We start from the raw sequence: 15478 nt of genomic DNA, 5'->3' as shown, positions 1-15478 counted from the left end.
CTTCTGCATTTATTTTAGGTTTTAAAGATTATACACTACCTTTGCATATAACTTGAAACTGTCAGAAAAACCAAAACAAATTCATGGCAACAAAAATAATTGTGTTTCAAAAGCCAAAATTCTTTTTGTATAAGTGAAATATGTTAATAATGAAAGATGCCAGGAGGTGACATCTTTGTGTTAGATGGGTTCATGACTTTTAGGTAAGCAGCATGCATTCTATACGCAAGGACACTGCATTAGTCAAAGTTATCTAGAATGTAGAATTTGGACAAATTACATGTATAATCAATTTTTAGGTTTCTGACACTTTATTGAGGAGGCAGGACTCAATAAGCTTGAGATTAATACACCGTCTGCCACCATGTAACAAGATGAAAAATTCTCTATTTTGCTATCCTAATAACTAACACAAGAATTCCTCTTAGAAGAAGCCTTCTTTGTGAAAATATGTTCCCTCATAGGGTCCCCCACCACTCATGTTCCCTTGGGGTGGACGGTTCCCTGCAGAATGACTGTCAAGATCCCAGAATGACTGTCAAGAAAGGGAAATTGCTTTACACTAGACAAGGGGAAGAACTTGTTATTTTATTTCTGAAAGAGAGAAGGATGATGAGGAGAAGGAAAGGAAGAGGAGAAAAGAATAGTTAGTACAGTGGAGCAAAGCTGGGGTTACGTGGGGGTGAAGTTCTCCAGTCAAGGGAAGTCTGGAACATTTTCAGAACAGGGATGCCTTAATAGAAGTTGTATTAATGCAATATAGGGCTCACCCCCCTCTATTTTGCCTCCTTTCTTCAGTTAGGTGTACTAAAAACACAAATGCCCTCTATGAATAGGGCCTTTCTGAGAATCAGAGAAGGAACCAAGTATCACATCTGAGGGCACCATGGTGCACATCAGAGGCACAAGGCAAGAAAAATAGGTGCCTAGGAGGCAGAAGCAATTGCAAGATGATAAAACCCAGGAAATGCACAAATATTTTCAGGAAGAGAAGAGCATATAACTTCCACATTCTAGGTTGGGGGTTTGAGGCAACCTCATCCAGGAAGCTAAGCTGACATTGTATAGATGGGTGTTTTACATCCATAAAATTTCCCTCTTTACCTTTTTTTTTGGGGGGGGAGGGGGCGCGCCACGTGGCTTGTGGGATCTTAGTTCCCAACCAGGGATTGAACCCGCACCCTCGGCAGTGAAAGCACAGAGTCCTAACCACTGGACCGCCAGCGAATACCCCATAAAATTTCCCTCTTTCCTATCCAAACAGCCTTACTTTCAATATGAGAACACCAAACCATTAAAAGTTAATTACTTTTAAATCCAAGTTATTTGAATGAATTCTGGATGTTCTCCAAAAGATGACCAAAATAATCAGTTCTATACTGAGCACCTAGGATACATTAACTACACAGAAGTTAGGCTTAAAAGCCCTATGAAATAGCTATTAATTTGAAGAGTAATGACTTCAATAATTATGATGGTGATCTTGAAAACTGGGAAATTATAATAGGTCAGCTTAATTCTGCAAACTTAATAAGACTACACACATTCAAATATTTTCCATCTAAGTCCCACTTATATTATTTATACTACTGTAATATACTTTTGAATGGGGGGGATGGAAATTCAGATATGTAAAACAAATCACTGCAGCAGGAACTAAAAATGTGGATGACATCCCTTTAAACCATCATTAGAAATAAAGTCCCTAACAAGCACATTCCAAGTGTACCTATCATGAGTGAAACTTGCTGAACTCTCAGGCTCTGTGGCATGTGCAATGCAAGAGTATAGGATGTAGAGTAACAGAGACCAGTTATCATCACGGTGGCCATACCAGACCTTTTGCAAGTAATTTAACTTCTCTGAGCCTGTTTTCTCATCTACTTCAGAGCACTGGTGTAAGGATTAAATGAAAATGCAGGTAAAATGCTAGCATGCTGCCTGGCACGTAGCTGATGACTAAAAATTGTTTAGTTTCCTTCCTTTATCTTTCTACCTTTAGTTTAGAGTAATTTTCAGGGATTGAGGAGAAAATCCATTCCTGAAAACTTTACTCAACTTCCTTTTATTCTGCCAAATAACAATGAGGATGATGATGGCTGCTGACACTTATATAGCCTTTAATGTGAGCCAGGCACTCATCTAAGCACTCTAACATATATTAACTCATTCAATTCTCACAATAACTGTGAGGTAGGTATTATCTTTATTCCCATTTCACAGACACTGAAATGGAGGTACAAATAAGTTTGACAGCTAATAAGTGGCAGAGCTAGGATTCAAACCCAGGTTTCTGCTCTTAAGAAATACTAGCATCGGGACTTCCCTGGTGGCACAGTGGTTAAGAATCTGCCTGCCAATGCAAGGGACACGGGTTCGAGCCCTGGCCCGAGAAGATCCCACATGCCGCGGAGCAACTAAGCCAGTGCGCTGCAACTACTGAGCCCGCGTGCCACAACTACTGAAGCCTGCACGCTCTAGGGCCCGCCTGCTGCAACTACTGAACCCACATGCCTAGAGCCTGTGGTCCACAACGAGAAGCCACGACAATGAGAAGCCTGAGCATTGCAACGAAGAGTAGCCCCCGCTCGCCGCAACTAGAGAAAGCCTGCGTGCAGCAACAAAGACCCAACTCAGCCCCTCCCCCCCAAAAAGAAAATCTAGCATCAGCGACTAACATCAAGGTGACAGCAGCAAAGCCCTTTCTTTAAGAGATCTCTAATATTAATGTAGTCAGGTAGAGAATGTTCAGATGACTTACCAAGTAGAAAAGATCCATATTTTACGTAATTAAGGTTATCTAAAATATATATATTTTATATATAGTTAAAATACAGATTTATATTATATATCTCAAAATATTTTAATATATTACATATTTCATAGTTTTAAAAGTTTAAAAAGTTGAACAAGAGAATATTAATAAATTTAAATCAGATAAAAATTTAACCAAGGGACATCCCTGGTGGTCCAGTGGTTAAGGCTCTGCACTTCTCTGCAGGGGACACAGGTTCGATCCCTGGTCAGGGAACTAAGATCCCGCATGCCGCACGGCAAAAGAAATTAACCAAGACTGTACCTTTTTCAGCAAGGTCAGCCATGTGGTACATTCCAAAATATACACATTTATTATCCTTTGTTGTATCTTGTCTGTAACTGCCTTCCCCATAAGCTCCTGGAGGACAGCAGTAGCATCTTATCTAACTAATTGTGAACAACAGTGATGTCTAAAAAAGTGCCTAGTGCTCACTAGGCGCTCAATATTGATGAAAGAATGAAAAGACTGGATATTAAACAAAGAATAGGTTTTCAAGTTCATCTGTTATTTCCATTTACATTCTAAGGCACTAACACTCTAGGCTTATTTCCCACCACCCATTCACTCCTTAATTTTCCTACCAGCAAGTCCTTGCTGGATTTAAGTGTTTCCCTTGACCCAGTCACATCTTTGCTCATATTCCAATTTATGAGCTCATGTAACAAAATGTCTTATGACAAAAGGTCTCAAGTATACAATTAACCAGAAGACTCATGCATGAATGCATGCATGCAACATATTGTTATGGCACTTTATGGTTTTCAAAGTGCTTCCCCACATATCTCTCAGATGCCTCAAGACAACCCTGAGAGTAGACAAAGCAGGTGTGATAATCCAGGAAGCTACAGCTAATGCTGATTGTTTTGGAGTGAAAACATATTCTCATTGTCTCTGCCAAACAGCCAGTGGCTCAGAACCTGAGTTGGATGCTTTCTCGGTAATTGGGCAGAAGGTCTATGAAATGACATATTTTTAAGTCATAACGTCATAAATAATTTTTTAAATCAAAAACGATCAGTTATATCTAATTAAAGTAAAAACAGGCCAAAAGGCTTGGAAAATACAAAGGCAGAGGAAACTCACACAACTAAATAAGGCAAAAGTTTACGTGCATCCACAACTAAATAAAGAGACCTCATATCGAATTTTAAGAAGAACACAATTAAATCTCTCTTGGCCACTAAGTTAGGAAGCTCAGCATAGACTGGTGGGAAGAGAGAGAGTGAGATTAGGTAGCAGGAAGTCTGGGTCTCAGTCCACACTCTGCCACTGAAGAGTTATGTGATCTCCAGTCCCACTCAAATTTAAAATTCTAAAATTGTGTACATATCACCAGGGTAAGTAATAATGCAAAAAGAAACAGAAAACATTGTGCAGTATGGACAGCACGAACAAGGGCTTAAGATCTGCTGACTTTACTGTTCTGAGATTCTAAGTTATTAGTTTGCCATGGGTTTTACCCATTAATGGCTCTGAATAATGTTTTAAGTTCAAATTCAGGACCTCTGAACAGAAACTGCAAAACAAACAGATGTACGATTTTCTGTGAAACACAAAGGGTGCTAGGACTGCATTTATACACTTTGACCTTGGTTCAGAATAATCTAGGTGGTAAATTCTAAGTTCACTTGCCAAATGAATCTTATAAGCTATTTATTAAAATGCTTTTTCAAAAAAAATGCTTTTTCAGCATTAGACAGAAATGTGGTCCATGGGTTTATTTTATTTTATTTTATTTTTTAAATATTTATTTATTTATTTGGTTGCGCTGGGTCTTAACTGTGGCAGACAGGCTCCTTAGTTGCTGCTCACCAGCTCCTTAGTTGCAGCATGTAGGCTCCTTAGTTGTGGCTCCAAGGCTCCTTAGTTGCAGCTCACCAGCTCCTTAGTTGCGGCAGGTGGGCTCCTTAGTTGCTGCTCACCAGCTCCCTAGTTGCAGCAAATGAGCTCCTTAGTTGCAGCTCACCAGCTCCTTAGTTGCGGCAGGTGGGCTCCTTAGTTGCTGCTCACCAGCTCCCTAGTTGCAGCAAATGAGCTCCTTAGTTGTGGCTCACCAACTCCTTAGTTGTAGCAGGCAGGCTCCTTAGTTGCAGCTCGCCAGCTCCTCTAAGGCACGTTCTGTGGCACGTGAACTCTTTAGTTGCGACATGCATGTGGGATCTAGTTCCCTGACGAGGGATTGAACCCGGGCCCCCTGCATTGGGAGCGCAGAGTCTTATCTACTGTGCCACCAGGTAAGTCTCCGTCCATGGGCTTATGAAGCTGTGTTTTACAAGTGTAAAAGTTCCCTATGTGATCCTCCCTCATGTCCCACCCCAGGTTAAACACTGTCCTGATTATTATCAAGAAAGTTAGAAATTTGCTTCTCTTTATTATGTTTCAAATAACATTCTGGTCTTAATTAACTACTTAATACGGAATAAAGAAAATACAACCTTAGCCAGATTGGGAATTCCTCCTCACCAAAAAATAAAATGACCTAAAAGCAACAGCATAATATGCTTACATTCTCACTTATCCACGATAAACATATACAAACAAAAGCAAGACCGAATCTCATTTAGTTTGTAGAGCAGCAGTGTCAGCCACAAAAATGACCTTCCATATAGCATGTGCTGGAGGTGCTATTTCATCACTCTGCTTAAATATAATCCTGTTTTTTATAATCTCCACATGTGATTAATATTACTAATTGGTAGAGTTCAGTCTGCCAGCATTCATTCAAGCCATTTTCAAAGCATTAATTTGGTCATTACCAAGCACATTTTATAAACACCATACAACAATTTTGTCAGCACAGAGCAGCAATTTATAATGGGAAGAGAACATTTACAAACATTTATAATACTTTTAGTAGATACCATGCTGTGTGAGGGGTTTTCATATATATTTGATCAGTTAATTCTCACAATGAGGTAGACATCAGCAGCATTTTACAGATGAAGAATGGATACTCAAATGGTGATTAGATGACTAATCCAGTATCATACAGCAAGAAAACAGCAGAGCCTAGGCCCAAGATAATCGCTTTAAGTTGCCAGTAACTCCACATCAGCGGCAAACAACATGAGGTTTATTTAAGTAAAGTTTTGTGCCATGGTAAAACTTAGTTGGCAGATAGCAATATTCTAAGGCACTTTATATGCCTTGTTCAGGAGCTACTGAGCTGTAAATCTGTACTCCTTCTACAGAAACAGTATCTAATTTTAAAATTGAAACATAAAGACTTGTCACTACAGCTAGCTGTTTTTAGAGAAAACACTGTAAAGGAAACATTAATTCACTAAATAGAGTCAGTAACTGTTGTATAAAGAAGCTATCTCTTGGTGACCATATCTAAACAAGCGCCAAAAATTACTTGTGTCTTACAAACATAAAAGTATATTTTAAAAGAATTTTGAAATATTATATTAGAAAATGCTTCCTATAATCAAAGCTCTTCTTTTAAAAATTTAACTCTAAGTGAAATATCACTATTCATTATACTACAGATATAAGTGATATTATTGGTTTTCCCTGAAAATTCCCATAAAAAATAACATTTATAAAATAAACATTTTAGGAGTGCTCTGAAATGGACAATACTAAACATATAATAAGATTTAGATAACTTGATGGACTGTATATCTGTGTCAAGCAATGAGAAGATATTTGGTCAAGATATAACGCCTGCAGAACTTTCCAACTCTGTATTGTTCTAGCTTGTGATCTGGTTAGAGTATTCAAAGATATAAAATAGATGCAGATATTAAAAATATAAAATTGCATCAAATGATAAGACAACACCCTAATTAGGTGTAGTTAAGAGAGCAGGTTTAGAACTCCGATTGGCTGGATTAGAATCCCAGTGGGACCAAATTCCTAGCTCCATGACTCGGTTTCCTCACCTATCTCATACAATTATTAGGGAGTTACAATGTGTACAGAGTTCAGAAAACTCAGTGGCATGAGGTAAGTGATCAGTAAATGTTACCTATTATTTTTCTAGTATTACATTGTGTAAAACATAAAATATACGGGCTTCCCTGGTGGCACAGTGGTTAAGAATCTGCCTGCCAATGCAGAGGACATGGGTTCGAGCCCTGGTCTGGGAAGAACCCACATGCGGCGCAGCAACTAAGCCTGTGTGCCACAACTACTGGGCCTGCACTCTAGAGCCCGTGAGCCACAAATACTGAGCCCGCGAGCCTAGATCCTGTGTTCTGCAACAAGAGAAACCACCGCAATGAGAAGCCCACTCACGGCAACTAGAGAAAGCCCGTGTGCAGCAATGAAGACCCAATGCAGCCAAAAAAATAAATAAATTTAAAAAAAAAAAATATATATATATATATATATATATATACACATGTAAAAAGACTAACTAAAGGCCTTCCATTACTGGGCTATTTTTCAAGTTTAGAAATTTAAAACATAATAAAGAGAAGCAAATTCCTAACTTTCTTGATAATAATCAGGACAGTGGTTAACCTGCGGTGGGACATGAGGGAGGATCATGTAGGGAACTTTTACACTTGTAGGATGTTACTCCAGCTTTTGTTTTACTAGTCTTTAAAATGTACATATGTTTTAAAATGTATTTCACGTATGTCATATTTCACAATTTTAAAAAATTGGAAAAGTAAAAGTTAATACATTTCTAAAGAATAATAATGAGAAAGCATTATTTAACCTTAGGAGAGGATGAGAGGAAAAAAACAACAACAACAAGAAAACAATGCTTTATCATTCTAAGTGTTCCAGGTACTTCAGATTATGTATGCAACAGTTTAGCTCAGTCAAGGAAAGATTTCCATTGGATTCCACTCAATCCTAAGAGACATTTTTCTCTGTGGGTCAGTTGTTTTAAAGGGTGTCATTGATTCACTAGGAGCACCTCTTTATAATCATGAAATCTGGAGAGTGTAAGGAAGCTCAGAGGGCTTCTATTCCAACATGTTCACTTTCCAGTTAAGGAAACATTAGGCTCCTTAGCTTCCAAACAACAGGCTTTCCCCACTCTGCTCCCAGCTGTTATTACTAGTCACCAACGTGACACAAAGCAAGGGGCAAAGCCCATTCTTTCAATCGGCTCCTAATAGTGACTGGAGAAAAGGTGAGTTTTCCCAATCATCAGCGCCTGTCAGTGTCCTAACGTGTACCCCAGAGATGCTGGGACCTACAGAGGAACCCAATGCCTCAAAGAAGGCACTCCATAAATATGTGTAGAAGTGAATTTATTCAAAAGTATAAAGCAGGGTTTCTGCCCCCAAGAATTTTACATATAAATGAAAATCACCAAAGAATCCTAGTCAACATACAACGAATTTGGTAGTGTTCTGGGGCAAACGGTGCAAAGTACAAAATATAGGAGGGAAAGAGAGATAAGACAAAAGATTTATGTCATGGGGTAAAATGCAGGAAGGGGTCCTGGAAGAGGAAAATTGAGAATTGAGTTTTGAAAAATTGATAGAGAAAGCATTCTAGGATTTCTCCAAAGAAACTTGACATTTTTACAAGAGTTTCCTTTTTCCACATTATTTAAACATTTTAACAGGGATATTAATATGTTCTAAATAATTTTATCTGCTATAATTACATTCAGGAAAGAGTTTCTGCCCTCCCTGACAAAGAACTTTTGGAGGCCACTGAAAAGTGAATAGTAGGAAGAAAAAAGAAACCTTTTAAATGCTCAATATAAATTCTTCAAAACAGAAACATCTTTAAAAGGGTAAGACACAACTTTTCTTGAGTTTTAAAGTTCACCCCAATAAAACCAGACCCCAATCTTTAACAGGAAGAAGAACATTAAAAAAAAAAAAAATTCCATGACTGCAACCTAAAGCCCACACTAAACTAACAGGAAATTTGGGTGACATAAGCCATGATAAAGGGCTCCTATTTCCAGCTACTTTAATGAGAGAAAACAGAACCACATTGGCAAGGAAAAGAACACTGGGGAAGAGACTCAGTTCTAGTTCGGGACAGATAAGTGACCATAGGTAAGCCACCTCTGCTCTCTGGGTCTCAGTTTCCACATCTGAAAAAGGAATATTTAAGTTACTTAATGACCTAAATTTCTATTATACTATCTGCAAACCTCCCGAAGTCGTTTAGACGTCATTCTCTTATAGCAAGCTACAGGCTAGGCATTAATCCAAAGGGGTAGCAAAGACCAAATGAATTTATATCTTGTACAATTCTGTTACTGTAGCAAAATTTTTCAACTGCTATAAACCATCTACCTATTAAGTAGTGTTGAAACAGGGCATCAAAGAAATAAATTTGGATCTTCAATGAAAATTGATGCATTGAACACCTTCATTTACCTCTGCTCTCTCCCTAACTCCACTAAAATGGCATTAAAAACATGAAATTCATAAGGACAAAGACTAGGAAAGGAAACAACTACAACAAAGTTTTTGGAAGCTGAAAAGCAGATTGATTAGCTATTTGATTTAGCACAGTAAAGAAAGCAAAAACTAAGAGCATGTTAAGGGGAAGCTCAGAGCAAACTGAATTGTGCTGGGAAACACCAGAAAAGCTCAGAATGATCTGAAAGTGGGAACAGCAGGCAGGGCTGAATAAAGGAGCACAGGGTGAAAGTTCAAAGTTCTACTCCAGGGTTCCCACCCTGACTCCAAGCAGCCACTGGTCAGAGGAAGGGAATTTACTCTCTGGAAACTAAAGAGACTCTGGACTTGGGCACAACTAGGGGCAGGCCGACCAGTCTAAAAAGATGGGGATTCAAGGAAGGCTGAGATCCTGAAAGGTTGATATTCCCAGCTCCGTCCCCACTCAGCTCCCCAAATGTTGAAGGCAGGTGTGTAAGCCGATGGTTGGAGAATTCTCTCCGGGGAAAACCTGGCTAAGAGAAAAGAAAAACACCTACAAATACTGACTGATGGAGGTGACATCCCCCCCCGCCCCCCCAACACAAAATTGGGTTCCTGGCTAATCACCTTATAATGAAGACCACAATTTAACTTTTAGAAGCCCCCACTCAGGCAAATTCAGCTTTCAGTTTTTCAGTAGCTCATTCTGGAATATGAGTAAGATGGCCAAGGCCATACATTTAAGGAAATTCCCTAAAACAAAGACCGAAACAAGTGATCAAGTAAAGGTACTTGAAGGAAAACAGAGATGATACTGGAGGCTGCAGAAAACTTTTAAACATTGTAACTAATATAAACAGAGAAGAGTTATTCCATCCATGAAACAAAAATAGAAAACAATAAAAAGCAGCATTCAGAGAAAAACCTCTTGAAAATTAAAAATGATAGAGAAAATATAAAATTAGAAGAGTCTGAAGATGAAGTTCAAGACACATCCCAGAAAGTAGAAGAGAGATCAAAAAAATGAGAAATAGAAAAGATGGTAAAATTAAAGGACTCATCAGTCCACAAGTTCCAAACACAAATAAGTGTTCCAGAGAGAAAGAATAGGAAAACGGGGGGCAAGGGGGAGGTTGGTTATAATTTAAGAATTCAAGGGACTTGCCTGGTGGTCAAGTGGTAAATAATTCACCTTGCAATGCAGGGGACACAGGTTCGAGCCCTGGTCAGGGCAACTAAGCCTGCGTGCCACAACTACTGAGCTGGCGCGCCTCAACGAGAGAGCCCGCGTGCCGCAAACTACAGAGCCCATGTGCCCTGGAGCCCGTGTGCCACAACTAGAGAGAGAAAACCCGCATGCCACAACTAGAGAGAAGCCCGCGCGCTGCAACGAAGAGCCCATGCCACAAGGAAAACATCCTGCATGCTGCAACTAAGACCCGACGCAGCCAAAAGAAAAAGAAAAAGAAAAAAGAATTCAAGGAAATCTCCCAGAACTGAAAAAAATCTGTTTCCAAACTGAAAAGGCTCTCAGTGTGCCCGGCACAACAGATAAAACAAGTGAGGCAGATTATCACAAAATTTTAGAACATCAGGGACAAAGATCAGATCCTAAAACCAACCAAGGAGGGGGAAAAAAAACAAGAATCAGAACACCACCAGCCTTCTCATAGCAATAACAGAAGCTAGAAATCAATACAGCAATGCTTCTTAAACTCAGAGAAAATATTCTCCAATCTAGAATTCTAGAGCCAGGTAAACTATAAATCAAGTATGAGAGAAAATGAAGACATTTTCATACATGCAGATTTACATCCCATGCACCCTTTTCTTAGAAACCTTCTGGAGGAATTGCTTAATTAAAATATAAACAATGAAGGGGGAAGATATGGGGTCCAGGAAACAGGGAGTTCCAACATAGGGAGGTGAAGAAAATACCTAGGCTATTCAGGAAGGCAGATCCCAGGATGAGAGCTGTTCAGGTCTAGAGAAAACCCTATACAGATTTTTAAAAACAGCAGCTTAACCTACTGTTTAGAAAAAATGGCATTAAATACCAAAAGAACTGCTGGAGGAGTAGAAAATGGAGGTCTCTGGAGAGGCAGAGAGGTCTCTGGGAGGAGAAAAGCAGGTAGTACACTTTTTATGCTATATTCAGACTTAGCACTGATAAATATTAAATTTTAAAAGATTCTTTAAAAGGTTAAAAGTAACGTTTTAAAATCACATCTAAAAATATAATTTTCCAAGCAAGATTTCTGAGGAAAAAAATAATGAAAGAAAAACAGTAATTTTCAAGGCAGAGCAAAATCAAAGCACTTGGGAAACTCTACATCTTAGCATACAGTGTGGCTTAGTTTGAAAAAAATTAAGAGCAGGAAAAAATGTTTTGCTGATAGAAACTTACTCAAAAGACATAACCACAAAACCAGCAAAAAGAGAAAAAGGAGTAATTTGTTTTAACATATTATGGTATTATTGGGAAAAGTTCATGGTTTATGGCTACGTCAATCATGTCACAAATTAAAATTCCTTTTCCACTCAGTCAGGCAGATGCTAAACCAAAGTCAACATAACGATCTGATTGTATCACATCTTGCTCAGAAATGAAAACACTTAAAAACTGCATTGTTTCCTCAGGAAAGGAAAGTACAAATACTGTGAACCTGTTTGAACAAGGAAAGGGCATTTTAAATCAGTCACTCCTCCTTTCCTGAGACCTGAAATTATCAGGAGTGAGATTCACATGCAAATCTGAAACGGCTGCCCAACTTTCTCGAAGACCCTGAGAAGTGGCATCTCAATTAGGAAATATGCTTTTCTCTATCCACAAACACTTTAAAAACCAAAACATCCATATTTTCTATTGCCCTTTCATAGAAAAATGAGGAGTATAATATGGTATCTGTTCATCATTTTTGATATTATCTGCTTATATTCAATGAGTGCTAAGATGGTTCTCCTCGATCAAGTGCTGGGCTCTTCATGGAAAGGCAAGTTAGAGAAGGTGCTGCCTGCTATTTACTCAGTTTCCTGACATCTAGGGAGACTATAAACAGGGAGAAGCAGCTGGATCTGAGTTTTTTGCTAATCGTCTACTGGTTTTTGACCAGGGGAGATTTTCTTTTTTTAACTAACACAATGAAGCACTTTCCCACAGAATCTACTCTGGCAAAAGCACTTGCTCTCAATGTTTAGCATACATGAAGACACTGAGAATAGATCAGCAAGATGCTTTAACTGTAGCATACTTTATAGCTTTTAAGTTGAATACTTAGAAAAAAGTTTGTTTCATCATCTCTTGGGATCAGGAAGAAAAACAATACTTTAAGATTCTGCATAAGGATGATATTCTTCCCTTTTTGAAGCTTGAGAAAATATACTAATATCTTACAAAATACAATGCATAACCAAAAGTTCCTCCAGCTTGAAAAAAGTTAATAAAATACTACGTTCAATCTTTCATGCTTATTTCACAGAAGGGAAATTGCTAACTTGAATATGAAGAAATGCTCAAACTTACTAGTAATTAGAAAATACAAATTAAAATGAGACATTATTAAATGGCCAAAATTAGAAATGTGAACAATACCGCGCATTGGGGAGGTGGGGAATGCAACGCCTGTGGGGTGTAAAGTGATACAACCATTCAGCAGCCTGACAATACTTATGCCACAATGCCACTCCTGAGTCTGTATCCCAAAGAAATTCGCAAATGTGTCCATAATGGACATGGACAAGACTGTTTATTGATAGCATTGTTTGCGGTAGCCTAGGCATCCATCACTATGGGAATGATACACACCACGGAATACCACGCTGAAGTTAGGAGCAATTAGCTAAAAGTACATCCCAATACGCACAAACAGATCTTAAAACAGTGCTGACCAAAAAAGTAAAAACTAGAGTAAGATCTACAGCATTTTTACAAGGAGAATTCTATAGCCAAATTCTATGCCAGCATGGTATAATGAGCAATTTCAGAATTAAAGATACACACACAAAAATCACTAAGTATCTTATAAAGATGCATATAGAATCAAGGACATATGTCAAACACATTTGAGAGGGTGCTTGTGGGGTGGGAGAGGAAAATGGGCATAAAAACGGGAGCTGAACAGAAGGCCTTTATACAGCAATGCTAGGCTGTGCCCAAATCACAGAGTATAAAGTCCAAATTCAGAATATTTTTCATTCATGCATACATTAATTTATTCAATAAAAACTTATTGAACACCTCTTAAGTGCCAAGTGCTGTGCTTAAATATAAACTTTTGTTATTTCAGCTGAAGATTTTTTTAAAAAACAACAAAAAGATATGTTTTAACTGAAAGTGGAAGGGGAAAATAATTTACATTAGAATATATACTATAAAATGAGAAATTCACCATTCTTAAAATAGTTTTATCAATATTTTTCATCAAATGTAAATATACCTTGAAGTTCTTTAAATAACAAACTTAAATGAAAAATCGAAATACGAAAAGAACTCACTTTAAAGCCGTAAAAAATTATGTCGTCACATCTTAGCCCACAAGTAAAACAACTTTTCTCGTGGTTCACAGTAGTGAAACAATTTCTTTTTGGTAGAAAATGTTCTTCTACTTTATTTTCCCCCCAAAGATATTTCCACTGCTCAGGAATACTTCTCGCCAGATTTCTGTTTTCTAAAAGATTTCACAAGCAGACTGCTGGCTGCCAATGAAGGTGCTGTAGCTAATATGCTCATTACACTGCATTGCTAACAAAAACTGATTAACACATTCGGTGCAAAGTGACATATCTATTCCATATCCCAAATAAAGATTCATTGCATTCCTACTAGCTTAATGGTATTCCGTTGTATGGACCCACCATACGTTACTTAACCAGTCCCTAACTGACAGACATCATTTTTTTGCAGGAACAAACAATGCTATAAAGAAAAACTTTGTACTCGTATTCTTCATGCACGTGTATAAATATATCTATAGGTCAAAGTTCTAGAAGTGGAATCTCTGGGTCACTGGGTATGCACATTTAAAATTCCAACAGACATTGCAAATTTACCTTCAAGGGAACTTAACGTTCCCATCAGTAGTGTGTGAGAATTCCAATTTCCCCACATCCTCATCACTACTAGCTATCATCAACTTGTTTAATCTCTTCATCTAATAGGTAAAAAAGTGGTACTTATGCTTTATGTTATGTTTATTTAAATGAGTAGAATTAGAATTTATAGCTTAAATAGGTTTGGAACTTATTATTAGCTGTAGGCTAAGCTGAACGGCCTATGGAGAAAAAAAATAATTCAAGAAGCACATTAACAGTATAACTAGGGAGACTGGTAATGTTTAACCAATTTGGGATTTTAGCATGGAGTGGACAATGACACCATCACAAATGAGTCTGATCTCTTCACTAAAGCACGATCCTTACCTTTCACTTGAAATTCATTGCTATCAGTTCTTCACATTATGCCATACATTTTAGAAATGTTTCTTTTAAAAGAGTATATTCAACTTCCCAGTCATACATTCACTTTCTTATTTTTACTTTCTCACAACACCCCTGTGTGATCAGGCCACTTTGATATTTTACTTTTTCATATGTTGTTTATTAATCTGACCTTTGACCTCTTTTAGATGTTAAAGCACAAGAGTGTAATCAATATCTAACCATGAACATCCAATATAATTAAGACAATTGATACAGGTGGTTAGAACATAGAAAAAGGAGAGTAAAAAAAGTAAATGTTAGCAATGGCCAACCATAGAAACATTCTACATTCTGGATTATGAAAACAAAACACTAACAGAGTCCCACATACTCAGTGAATGCTAACATAAATGAGATGCCCTCTGTTCATGAACGCTGATTCACCGTCAAAGGCTAGATGTCTATGATTATAATGCTACTAGCAAAGATGGTTGAACTGAGCTATTCACACATTTTCTCACCTGATTTTCTTTGTGGCCGCCTCCAGGTAACAATTTTTGTCAGGGAGCCTCTAATTAGCTCTAACAGGGATTTTGACCTTATTATCCCGATAAATTAGTATCCATAACTGAAAAAATAAGTACCACAAATTATCTAGCATTCTAGAAAGGTTTTGGCTCAGAACTGATAAATCAGTAAACCCCTCTCTGCCCTTCCTTTAATTCTCAATTTAAATTTATATTCTTCACAGAACAAACTGATACTTAAGACTTTATTTCAAAGTCAAAAGCTCTTGCTACATTAACATGCCCACATGGCCTATCTGAGTGAACACGTGACAGATACTACACATCATCTTTTCCATGTCAGAGACTGAAAGACAGAGACAGAGTGGGGGCAGGAAAGAGCAGAACACCAATGTGACAAA

At 37.9% G+C, this 15478-nt stretch overlaps 2 protein-coding genes across 3 annotated transcripts in view; both read right to left on the bottom strand.

The window, feature by feature from the left end:
- The window catches only part of MED20 (mediator complex subunit 20), a 64516-nt gene that overhangs the window by 22431 nt on the left and 26607 nt on the right, over positions 1-15478 (bottom strand). The window lies entirely within an intron of this gene.
- USP49 (ubiquitin specific peptidase 49) overlaps positions 1-15478 on the bottom strand; it is a 62067-nt gene that overhangs the window by 38736 nt on the left and 7853 nt on the right. The gene's annotated exons all lie outside the window — the stretch shown is intronic.

The sequence above is a fragment of the Monodon monoceros genome, unplaced genomic scaffold (genome assembly GCF_005190385.1).
Source record: "Monodon monoceros isolate NGI ecotype Baffin Bay Population unplaced genomic scaffold, NGI_Narwhal_1 Super_Scaffold_3, whole genome shotgun sequence".
Lineage (NCBI taxonomy): Eukaryota > Metazoa > Chordata > Mammalia > Artiodactyla > Monodontidae > Monodon > Monodon monoceros.
The sequence above is the reverse complement of the archived record's forward strand: the minus strand, read 5'-3'. Positions and strand labels throughout refer to the sequence as shown.